Genomic DNA, 12,664 nt, shown 5'->3' on the forward strand with positions numbered 1-12,664 from the left:
CAACCCCAAAAATGGACAGAGCACATGCGTGTTACTAGAGGGGCTACTGGTATTGATGCCCTCACCTCATTTCTAAATCGTCATTTATTTCTCATAAGTCGGCATGTTTCACTCGGTCCCTTTTCTACAAGACCACAAAAAAATCTTTTGTGTAAGTTGGCAATAAAAATATCACGCTTCGGTATCAGTTTCCTTTACTGCTGTTGCTTAGAAGCGTTGAGCGACAATCCCCACACTGCCCAACTGATGCATGCACGTGGTTGAGTACATCAATACTTGGGACCCCTCTTGGGCTACACGCATGCACTCTAACCATTTTGGGGGTCGCCTTATTGAACGAACTTAACATGTAGGCTGTTTTCCAATACTCGACTTTGTCTCAGTTCAGGCTTCACCTGTTTGTTTACTACCTGACTTTGAAGTTGTAAGCGCAATAGCAAGTTTGACAGTGGCACTAAACATCAAGTAAGATGCAAAAGAGCCAAACATTACAGTTCTTCAATTTAATCAAAATGCTTCAGGCTCACAATCGGGAATTGGTTTTGGAGACAGAGCCTGAGATGGAGACGAGGTTGAGTATTGGAAAACGGCCAGAGTGAGAGAGCCGACTTAGCTGGAGTTTACTGTACAATACATTACACGTGCATACAATCTGTTGGTTTGGTTCTCCCCCTAATACTTGTAAGACCCTTGCAGGTGCTAGGGGCCAACAGTGACTTTGTGGTTTGAGGTTTTCAGTGGAGTATTTGTGTGACTGAAATGCAGTAATGCATGCACGGCTCAACAATAATTTTTGGCATGTCGATTTGCACGATATCCCGATTGTGTTTTTACGAACGATATGGTATCCAACATCAACATCATATCGAAATATTGCAAAATATCACCATATCGAACAGGCTTACTGCCAAGTCACGTGACCTATACACGCCTGCCAACTTTGTGGAATAAAAAAAACAGGAATCGAGCACAATCGTGTGACACATCAGATGTATTTGCAATAACTGTGCACCGTATCACCCCATACGAGACTGATAAGTGCGCCTGATCTGGTGTCAAATCAGAGGCACGAAAATGTACATGTACAAGACATTTGTGTGTACATGTACCTCTATGTGACAATCTGAAGGGTGCCACCTGTAATACATTCCTCATGAATACATATAGAGTACCGAAATGAATATGTCACGTGCACAATTAGTGTGTAAAAGGCACTAGCGCGAGGACCAGTGCGTGAACACGCGCACGTACTCCATTCGTTTGTACTGCACTTTCTGGTTCACAGTGACATCACACTTCGGTACTCTATACCTAGTAAATACTAGTAATACTACCAAAAAAAACCATTAGTCAGCTTTTCACTGGACTGGTTGCATCACTATGGGTTTTATGCTTTTTAGATCCCACGTGTTTTTCCATGTCATGAAGTCCTCCGTGGGACTCGACAAACTGTACAAAACACGTAATGTTCTCCGCCTTTCGAAGAAGCAATCAGTGGGTACTTGTTTGAGTATTCAGCCTGGAATTTCTGCGATACGCATTGCTTTCGCAACATTTTGTTTACTTCTTCCTCAGCACACTGTCAGGATCTCGATCACATTGATGCAAAGCTGCGCACATGCACAGTAGCACTAGCGCTTCAAGTATCTTCGGATCACCTGCGCCGTGAAAGCACTGGTGAACTTTTTTTTTTTAAAGTAGCAGTTACTTCAGGGCACCAACTAACATGGAAGCACTTTGTGTATCTTCGGATCCTCTGTTGAACTCGCACACTGGTGATCGTCATTTTGAGTGCAGTAAGTCGTAGGCCCGGGCACCAATGATGTCATTAAGATCACATTGGTTCAACATTTTGCACTTATATTGTTCATGCATGACGCACGGTCCCAATTAAATTACGTTCAAATGAGACAACAAACAGACAAACAATTGACACACCATGCCTTTCTGGTTTCTAATGAAATCATTGCATTAATCATCAAAGGAAGCAAGTTTGCAGAAAATTGGTAATGAAGGGCGATTAGTTCGTAATCCATGATGCAGCTTGTATTTTTGTAACGGTTCTGCCAAATTCTGAATGGTTGGCAGGTATACCTGTAGTGGGTACTAAATATCAATAAACACGGTATCCACCAAACACGGTATCCGCCAAACACGGTATCCACCAAACACGGTATCCACCAAACACGGTATCCACCAAAATCAAAGTGTTTCATAAGTATCATTCAACAAAAATAAAGCTGACCATAGGTACCGTACTCAGACTACTGATGTGCTGGGTACAATACCATACAGTGACTTGGTTGTATTGTTTGCAAACACCACTCAAAACACATCGTTGCTATGAGGTTGATACCCACGACAGGTCATATGATTTACATGTAGCAGGCGCAATCCATCTACATGAATTATGACTGTACACCCCAAAACCTCACGGTATATTCTGAGAGATCTTGGAAGGCTGTGGACAATGTATTTCCTGTTCTGTCAACCACACACAAGGGTGAAATCCTAAATTGCCTGTTAACTTGTGACCCAGTTTGCAGAGACTTGGTCACGGTGTTACAAGGAACTGGAAGTAAGGTTGCGTTCAACCCCTAAATGTGAGAAAGGGTCGCTCGTTGGCTCTACTGTCAAGTACTGGTACCTCACGGAAGGAAAAGAAAAGTAACCACAACAGAGTAAGCTAAATTCTAGAGACTCTTCATGCTCAAACAGCTGTAAATCTTGGGGCATCTGCCAAAGATGACATCACAGTTTTGCTCAATGACAATGGAAATACGCATTTGAATCAAAAAGCCAAAAAGAAAAAAAAAAGGATTCCCCAAATACCCTTGAAATGGCACAAACACAATTGAAACAAATTTCACATGGGACACAAAGGGTCATGTGGGAAAAAAAATTACACTGTACTGGCCGTTCAGTCGACAGGTAGCTCACTTTAACATGTAAGGGCACACACAAGCGCAATGAAGGCTCCACATGTACATGGTTGTACATGTATGTACATGTACATGGTTGTACATATACATGTACATGTGCGGAGGACATGGGCATGGAAACCCCAAGCATTACTTGGGCCCATGATGTTGCATTAGACAGCTCATACATTGACAGCCCCTATTCCATAATTCACAGCAGGTAACAGGACTTTCACACCCTCCTTCCACCCTGGTGGGGGCTCTGGCTGCCTGCAACCTCTCTCCCAGAGAGGGAGTACATGTAGGTTGGCCTGCCCCCCAGGCATTCGGCTAATAAACGCACACACATTGCCTGTAAATCATTGCCCTGGGTGTTATTGTGGGGGGGTTCAACCATGGCCGGTCATGGGGTTAGGAAGGTTGGGGCTTTGTAGATCTTACATGCCAAATCACTCAACACTTGGACACAAAAGGGGTTTTGACTGATATATACGTATTTAAGTCAACAGAAAAGAAGCGACAGGGATGAACAGAAATCCTTGCAAATCCAGCAGAGGGGATTGTGACAATGACAATGGAATATTTGTACTTTAATTTTGCCGGGCTTAACAACAAAAGTTTCTCTTCCCAGTGGCTACAATTATTTAAGTTTTGCACTTGGTCTGTGTACAAAGTGCAAATGGTAGAAAAACTGAAATGAATTAAAAATCCCTGAATTCGAAGTCCAAAATCCTGATATCCATAAAGAAGCTGAAAAATCACACCTGTGTTTGTTTTTTCCCCCCTCTCTATTCTAAATGGTATTGCGCAGTTTTCAATTTACATATGCACTGGGGTTTTGTAGAATTTGTTTCCGGGACCACTTTAGGTTGTCAACCAAACCTAACATGGCTTGCTGTGGGTTTATATTAATATTCAGAGGTTAACAACTGGTGGTGGACATTGCAGACTGAAAAAAAGAATAAAAAATATGCCAACTGCATAGTAACCAGTCAAATTTGGTTAGGTACAGCAATGGCGATATCGTTACTATAACAATTAGGGGTGGGATATTGAGATATCGCCCAGCACAGCAGAGGACCCTCTTAGTAAGAGGACACTGCTTATGATAGTTGTAGAGCTTTTGAGATGCCGTGTGTGCAGGGAGGGTGGGTTAGAGCGTGAGGCGGCAAACAAACGCTGCGCAGGCTGGCAAGACGTATGAATGATTGAAGGCGATCGATAACGGCAACGTCCCATATGCAAGCGCTCGTCTGCCGCCCCGTCCTCAACTTGAAAATTCAAAACCGACATTGGCGTTACGCCGAGTGGTGGTCGGAAAGTGCCGCGTGGCGAGGGGAGAGAGAGCAACATGTAGGCACACGGATGCGGGCCTTCATACATGTAACATGCGCATGTATGCGGCTGCCTCTGCCCGTCCGTGCTTCATTCCAACTTAGTGGGGGGAAAAAAAAATGCACTCATTGGAGGGGTCAATTCAGCATGAACGGAAGAAACGGAAGCGAGAGGAGAAAAAAGCAACGGCAACATTAAAGAGGAGGAGATGATTAAAAGCTGTCCCGCCACCTCTGTCCTTACACTCCCTGCAAAGTAAACCGTTCATGCCGAAATCGTTATCGATCAGATTTGGGGGTAATCTAAAACACATCCATTTTTTATTAAACCGGGTGGAGGGGGGAAAACAAAAGCGGGAGAAAGAAACGCATTTTTCCAGACAGACGTCCCCCTCATTCTCCAAACGCCGCCGGCCACGAATCAATTCGAGTGTGCCTTTCCTGCGGCTTTCTACCTGACTGACTGACCGCACAACTATCGAGTAATCATCATCACTACCGTCATCGCCGAAGAATGAAGGGAAAGCGAGTGGGGAGGCAAGAAGAAGAAGAAGGAAAAAAAAAAAAAAACTAGAAGGAAAGAGAGACAAGGGGGAAGCTCTAATGGATTGAAGACCATCAAGTGTGAAATTGAGGGATTTCAAACTGTCTGTGGGGAGACGTGATCAGAGGTTTGGGGGGGGTGTTTGGACAGGCAGCATTCTCCGTAATTACGCGACCTGATGCAGAGCCATGGCTGGTTGCTTTTGTCTCTCAGCCATTAACCACGCCACACTGGTATCCATTTCCACCGGTGCCACTCACGGCACGGCCAGCCAACAACTAAACCTTTCCCCACTTTTACCTTCTCTCTCTCCATTTTTTTCCCCTCTCTTCCGTGATACCAAACCGTAACTAACAATTTTGCTTGGTGATGTGAATATAAAACTCTGCAGGGGACGGCGCAATAATAAACATGCACTGAAGCCCCAGGCATGCAATGGAGGGTATAGTGATCCTGCAAACAATGAAAGTAATTGCTGTGCAGTATAAAGGCCAGTTCACACTTCCGGCAAATGCAAAAGTGGAGCAAATTTGACAACACAAAACATTTGCAGTGAAATTCACCTGAGTTGAAAGGTGTTAAACTTTGACAAATTTGCAGCACGACTATTTGATCTGATGTCACAATGCCGCATTTATGTTTGCTTTTGAGGGCAAGAATGAAATGACCTGAACAAAAGGCGTCGATGTGTCAGAATTCTGGACCTAACGGGAGGGCAATCTTGTTAAATTTCTGGCAAACAGGAACAAAAATATCAACCAACCTCTTTTCTCCATCACAGAAAAATTGGGAACGGAAAGCACAGCTAAGGAGCTGAGTATTGAAGTGAGCATGCTAGGTCATGAATATTCATCATGCATCACACAATTTAAAAGCGCGATAACCCCTAATATACATGTATGAACAGAATTTTTGAGCTTTCCAATTTTGGCAACTGCATGTAATTTTAAATAAAACCCATGTACACTGAGGCATACCATAAAAAACCCAGCCAAAAAAGACCAAGTTCAAAGCACAAATACCAAGTTTAGGAAATGCCCTCAAATTTCAAAAATTCACCAAACGAAAGGATTTTTCCTTGAAAATCTGTATGTTTGCTCAATGAATATGAATGACAGCAAATAAAGGTCCATTCCAGGCCTGCAGGTCTAGATTGGTTATCTAGGCAACACTATCACAGCATTCCATGAACACGTATGACAAGAGGGGAGGGGTGAACTGCAACAATGCGGTGGGCACTCCTTCCCTCGGTCAAGTCAAAACTCTCTTGCTGGATTGCCAATGATCTGGGAGGTCTAGGGTTAATGAATGTGCAATGTTGTCTCGCACGAGCGCCTCCCAGCACAGCCTGGCCGGATGGCTGGTGCACAAGTGATTCTCGGCACTGTGCTGCGCGCTGCCATCCCTTCTCCCTCTCTCGCACCCCCTTCCGATCCATCATCGCCCCTGATTAGCAGGCACAAAAGACTCTCGCTTTCAACAAGGGGATTCAGCACTGACACTTGCTCCACTTGTGAAGGCATTATGTCCGGGAGTCAAAGTCACACATTTCTTAAGGGGGGGGTGATATCCTCAGACTTTATAGAGAGTGGAGAACTTCGCATCTGTTTTTCCCCTCTTCTTAATCCGTGCAAACCCAAGCCTCTTCCTTTGGAATATGAGAGTTTTTGCAGGGTGAGTGGGTTTTTAAAGTTACATTTATGTACACACATAAAAAGGGCACATATATACACGTATATGTGTATACAAGAGCTTCATTTGAAATAAATTTGGACCACTCTCGGCCAGAATTTGCCATTCCGCAAAAAAACAATTTTGCTGAATGTAGAATAGGTAATATCAATGTTTTGAAAAGTCCTTAGCACAACCAAACGCATGACCTTAAAATGTGCTCAAAATCCAAAGGGGGGGGGGAATGCTGGTTGAAAATGTGGACGCACAGCTGCATACGCATCTACCATACGTCTAAGCCTGGTGATTATGGTGATGCATCACGGCCCGTTACGACTGAGGCTGGAGTTCATGGCGAGAGGCAAGTCTGCCTCTCCTTCGCATTCTGGGTGGATTGAGGCTACGCCATCCATCATTCTCCATCTTGGAGGAGGAGGGGGGGGAGGGGAAGGCAGAGAAATAGAATCTATTCCCTGGCTCAGGTTTCTTTCTGTTAGACAGCTCTTGAGAGCTCAGCTTCCATGGCCGGTGAACGTTTGTGTTGAAGCGCATTCACACCACTGGTGCGCATGTACGGGCACTGCGGGAAAACCCCACTTTAATTTGAAGTCAAAACACAGGTTCCTTGGTACCAATAAACTTGATCTCATACGTAAAAATGCCCACGAAAAAAGGAAAAACTTACCGGTAAGTTAAATGCATTAAAAAAGCAATTCCTTCTTGTCCCAAAACACTGATAAAAACCCTTAAGCACAGCTTTGAAACATGTTTTCGCTCACACAATGCAGCCCCGTTTTTATTTTGAAACTGCACCACAAAAAAAACACCAACTTTGGAAATCTTTCCTTTTCTTGATATGAGAAGTGACTGGGGAATTGTGAAGTTGGTTACTGGTGACCCAGTGGACCCTCGGCTACTGAGGTGGTCAGGTTCCAATAGAAGAACATCTGCACTGATGAGCATCCATGTGATGTGCACGGACAATCACTTACTCCTCTTTCACACCATGCATGACCCTCATAATGTCACAATGCGCCACCTCGCATAAATCTCACACACAGGCTTTGGCCATTCAGCCTCATATATTATGGTTTGAGGTCAGCAAAGTGTGCCACACAACCTTACTGTCAGTAAAGTTGCCAAACTGGGAATACCATTGGAATGTAGTTTTACTAATGACCCTCCCAATGAACATTCCTACTACCGTGTCTTTACGTCTCTCTTTTTGTTTCCACTCTTCTGGAAAGTAACAAATCCAGGAAATGGACAGTTGCAATAAAACAGTAAAATAAATACATGTGTGTGTTGAAAGTGGAAGAGGAGACATCCAGGAAGTCATAAAATCTTATCTGGTTCCTATGGGACTCGAAAGTCTATAAAGTACACAACTACAATGGCCAGTGAAGACAGGTGTAGCAATCAATTAGATTGATCGACACCAGACGCACACTGGTCGCATCCAACTCTTACCAAATTCGACATAGCCACGGAAACCATTCTGAAAATTACTAAGAACCTAAAAATTCAGGAATGTAATAAGCTTCTAAGCACACCACATTGTAACATACCTTTGTTCAGTTCATCAATTTCTGTGGCACAGTACCAGCACATCCATACACGTTGTACACATACATGTATACGGTATGAAAAAAATACCCCACAAAAGTCAGTGAAGTAAAACAGTCCCATCAAAAACTGTACCCATTGAACATAGACAAAAGTCCACATAAATGTTAACTGCAACAGAATATGCTGGTAGACATGCAGAATGTTGAACAAACTCAAAAGAGTACAATCAACTCACCCCAAGTGCATGTTCTATATTTTTCCTTCCCTCTTCAACAAATGCGACAATGTGTCGGTACTCCAAACAATTCAGTCCCCACCCAGCTTGGCAGAGCACTGGGCGACAAGATAACTATTCACCGGTGCTGGGTGACGCATGTTCACCGGCTGAGATGCTTGGAGGGGGGGAGGGGGGTTGAACACAAACACTGGATCAATTCAAGTTGCTGCGCAGGTGCATGTGCGTGGACGCATGAATGTACGCATGAGTTTATCATTTATGGAAGTCTGGGAACATTATGTGACTGTTCATTGTGGCCCTATGCCTTCCTACACAGACACGAATGAGTGTTTTTTTTTTTTTCCTTTGGTTTCACCATTATTTTTCAAAATGAACAAGGTCATGCATGTGAACAACCACACAGTGGTGATAGCCCTTCTGTGAACAACAAACGGACAGGGTGGAACACGCCAATGTACACATTGTGCACACCACTCAAAGCCCACGGCAATCTTGAGCTATCGATCACCTATCAATCTACGCTGTCCCGAAGCTGCCAAGTTCCGACACCTAGTTTGGCTGTATTTCGGATGGATTTGGGACTGCAACGTATTGACCCTTTTAACATTAAACAGGCATGAAGTGGATTTCAGAAGGCAAAATATTCCAAAACGTGCAAGATATGTGTATGGGTAAGTGAGAACTACAAAAAAAAGGACATTAGCTGCACTGAAAAGCTGACTAGAACATGGACATGAGACTTGGTGTCAAGATTCCAGCAAAGTGACAGATGTTAAAGGACTTGAGCCATTCCCAAACAAGAAATTAGTTTTAAAGATGTTAAAATCCAGTGCAGTGTATGCAGAGAACAATTTCCCTTTTGTTGATTCTCAACATGCAACACAATTTCAACTTTTCTGCTATTCGGGCATTTCACCCATTCGCCATGTGCGTGTTTTAGCAACACGGGAAAGCACAGCCCTCTTTTGTAGTGTAGCCCTCTTTTGTAGTGCCCATTTTACCAGCTGTTTGAATGCGCTGTGGTTACTGAACCTAGTTGAACTGCTATGAATTCAGGTCGGTTCCACGAACGTCTGGCTTGAGATTAATAAATTACCACCCAAAAAAAATTCCACTTGTGTATTTCTCAACCCGCATTTATGAGCGAGGATTGGAACAAACAATCATTGATATCCGCAAGGAAACTGCTTCTGATATGTTTATTGGGCTTGGCGGATTGTTACCAAAGCTATTGTATTGTGGAAAGTAAAACATTTTAATCATTACACATTCTGACTCGTTCTGGTCCTCTGGAAGAACTGTTTCATCCCCTGCCAACTGCCTGCATGGTATGCAAGCTCTCCATCCCACAAATGTAGGGCACTGCAAGAACTGTTTCCCTGGCACTAGAGCATTACAGCATCTCTCTCTCTCTGCACTCGTCTGCAAGAGAGAGAGACTATGCGCCGCTTCATTCAGTCAGACAAGAAGTTCGCGAACTACATACCCAGCAGTCACCCCTATGTCCTCCCCCCACATCAGGGAGCAACTTGAGGAGAGAAGGAGGGGTAAGGATTAGAGAATTGGTGCTGGCTGGACAATAGAGGGCAGCAAATAAGGCTGCAGGGACATCTAGGGGTGCTGTGCACTCATTTAATGTTAAACCACACAGAAGATGGTGTAAAATCAATGTAATTCAGGGCTCAATAACATGAAGCCGACATTACAGGATTTTCTCAATGAAAAATAAATTATTGTTTCCCACTTAATCTTTCCGTCTCCTTTCAATATTTGGTGGGCTAGCCAATTACATCTGTGATTATTCGCATAAAAGCAACTGTATGTTAACTCCCCCGGCAGGTTTTTTTGAGGACCTGTCTTGAGTTCCACCAAAACCAACCACCTTGCAGGTATCCGGTGACAAGAAGTTCTTTGTACTTTTCAATTTCCAAGGGCTGCCAGAAATGAAGGATGAGAGAGAGAAAGAACTGCAATGAGAAAAACTTTTGGCAGGACCTGGTAACCCCAAGCTGCCTTTTATGCAGAAATGCCGATATCAAAATGCCGATGCTTGCCAATGATATCATTCAAGATTACATTTCTTTTTAAAGTTAATGGTCACTTGCTAACACATTAATAATGAGAAAGGTGTCAGGAAACAAGGGCGGCTTTTGTTAATCCGAATTAGTTCACTGATAAAAGAGCATTTCGGCAGCTGCCAAAAGAGCTGGGCGGCCCAATTTATTACAGGCAATGAAAACGCCTCATTCGAATTGGGGGGAACAACGGCAAATGATTTGACAAATTAACACCCTTGAGGAGAAGAGCTTGACACATTTGGTGATAAGCTCTCCATTTATTGGGTCAGCTCTGTTGGTTTTTCAAATCAGGTTTCCTGTGATTAATGATCCAAACCTGATAACAAAACAAAAGCCTACAACTCCATTTGTTGTCATCATTCCTGGCCTGAGCCATATTTCTTATCGCCGAGAGTGACTAGGAAGGCACGAGTGCAGTGTGCAACTACAGTACATGTATGTGGTTGAATGGTGTGAACTGTACGGCACTTGACGAGTTTAGCGTCTTGCTAAAAGTTTAATGTACTTTCAGAATCCCAGATGATGAACTACTAATAAAAATCACATGCACATAATGACTTGGGAATTCAATTATTCGTGTGACCTTTCCAAAAAATTTGTCAAAGTGCAATAACACGCAAGTGCACTTTCTTCCACGGCCCACATTTTTGAGGGTCCATTTTTACTCCCCTATGAGCATCCACACAACTAATCTCATATGCAGGTAAAAAAAAATGAAAAAGAAAAAATGTCAGCTTTATAATAAAACCCCCTGAAAATTTCTCATTAAAAATTGCCAGTGTTCTCTGTAAAATGCAACAAGAGGGCTGCATCTCTATTTTTGACAGAGGGAATTGTCCCAAGGTTCGACATCGGAAAAAAAAAAAAAAAAAGGAACAAATACGGGCCATAATAGGTGTCAGCCAATGCCTCTTGGATACAAGACAGCTACACAAAGGAGAGGCAGAATTCATTTCCTGTGCGCGAGGAAACCCGATAAGGCTCCTCGTTGGTTTGGGGGGGAGGGGAGCGAAACCGCGCCGAGGACAGCAAGCATGCGATAAGAGCAGAAGAGCTCTCGGGTGAATTTTTTCAGGAGCACTCATCGTCTTGTGTGCTTTTCGGGCCGGGAGAGACATGTGGAAGAATAACCAGAACGTGTAGCTTGACATTAGCTCCAGCACAGGAGAGACAGAGTTTGTGGACTCAGCCATGCGATACAACAAACAACAGAGGGAGCTTATGTAGGCCCTGAACGCTGTATCGGTGAGCAGCTCTATGTTTTTTTAACTGGAACAAAAAGTTCTCCCTTCACGAGTGTGACAATGAACTGCAAAGAAATCTGACGTCCCTCCAAGTAAAGGAACCTAAAAGACCAACCAGAGCACTCATCAGAATCCTTGAAATTTGATAGTTTTTAGAGCCGAGAAGAAAATTACACGGGAATTTTTTTTTGTACAGCAACTGAAAACTGTTGATACTGATGGCAATCACAGCACAGACTGTTGGAGAAAGATGACTGATTCACTGAAGCCTTGTGTAGATAAACTAAGGGCATCCAGATGCCATCTAGTGACAATTTATTTGAAGCGGGATTACAGTTGACAGTGGGAATTGTTTCCTGAGTTGACAAGTTTGAGTCTGGATTCATCTCTCTCAATTTATCTTTCCAGAGGTAACTTTGTTCTTGCCATGTTTTCTTCCAAAAGACACGAACCTGCCAGCTGTAGGAGATTATAGTATTTGTTATCGAGAAACAATTTAAGACAAAAATCGCTCAATGCGGCACTGAATGAGTGTTCCCTTTTAAAAGCCGGGGGAAAAAATTGCTTTCAGATATGAAAGCCATCAATATCCATTTAATCTCCCATCTGTCTATTTATCATTGTTTCTTCAACTTAGAAACGGTGTAGTGCCTGTCCTACAAACCCTCTGTATCATTTTTCAGGGCACGGCAGATAAGCCGACACAAAAGATCTAATCAAGACAGGTGCTTCTTCAAAACAAGCCTTTTTAGGAAAATAACCCAGAAATCCATCTTATCACCCGGACTGGATTTGGTAGCCGACAAGAGAGACGATCGAAATAGAGAGATAGAGAGGGAAAAAAGCATCAAAAAGCACTTCAGAAAAACAAGACCATGTACATGTACTCTAGAGCTCACGTGGAGGTACCAGCTGCAGTGCTGTAGCCATGGAGATTTTTGGCTCCTCTCTCCAAAAGTAAAATTTATGGATGGAAGGGTTTAAGGGGCAAGGATGGAATTGTGCAGGGGTGAAATTTATGCCTGACTCCAAATGACAGGCCCTGCAAGGGGGGGGGAGAAAGAC

General features: G+C 43.4%; 1 protein-coding gene across 8 annotated transcripts in view; it reads right to left on the reverse strand.

Moving 5' to 3' along the window:
- The window catches only part of LOC110986281 (uncharacterized), a 191,933-nt gene that overhangs the window by 104,564 nt on the left and 74,705 nt on the right, over positions 1-12,664 (reverse strand). The window contains exon 1 of one of the 8 annotated variants that reach the window (XM_087141354.1): positions 8,275-8,294. The exons of 6 other annotated variants lie outside the window; for them this stretch is intronic. The gene's annotated coding sequence lies outside the window, so the exon portion shown is untranslated. Of the gene's footprint in view, positions 1-8,038; positions 8,185-8,274; positions 8,295-12,664 lie in introns of those variants that run through there. One more of the 8 variants, XM_087141352.1, reaches the window with a different exon arrangement.

This window comes from Acanthaster planci, linkage group LG09 (genome assembly GCF_054643075.1).
Source record: "Acanthaster planci isolate LZ-2023a linkage group LG09, COTS_SCS, whole genome shotgun sequence".
NCBI lineage: Eukaryota > Metazoa > Echinodermata > Asteroidea > Valvatida > Acanthasteridae > Acanthaster > Acanthaster planci.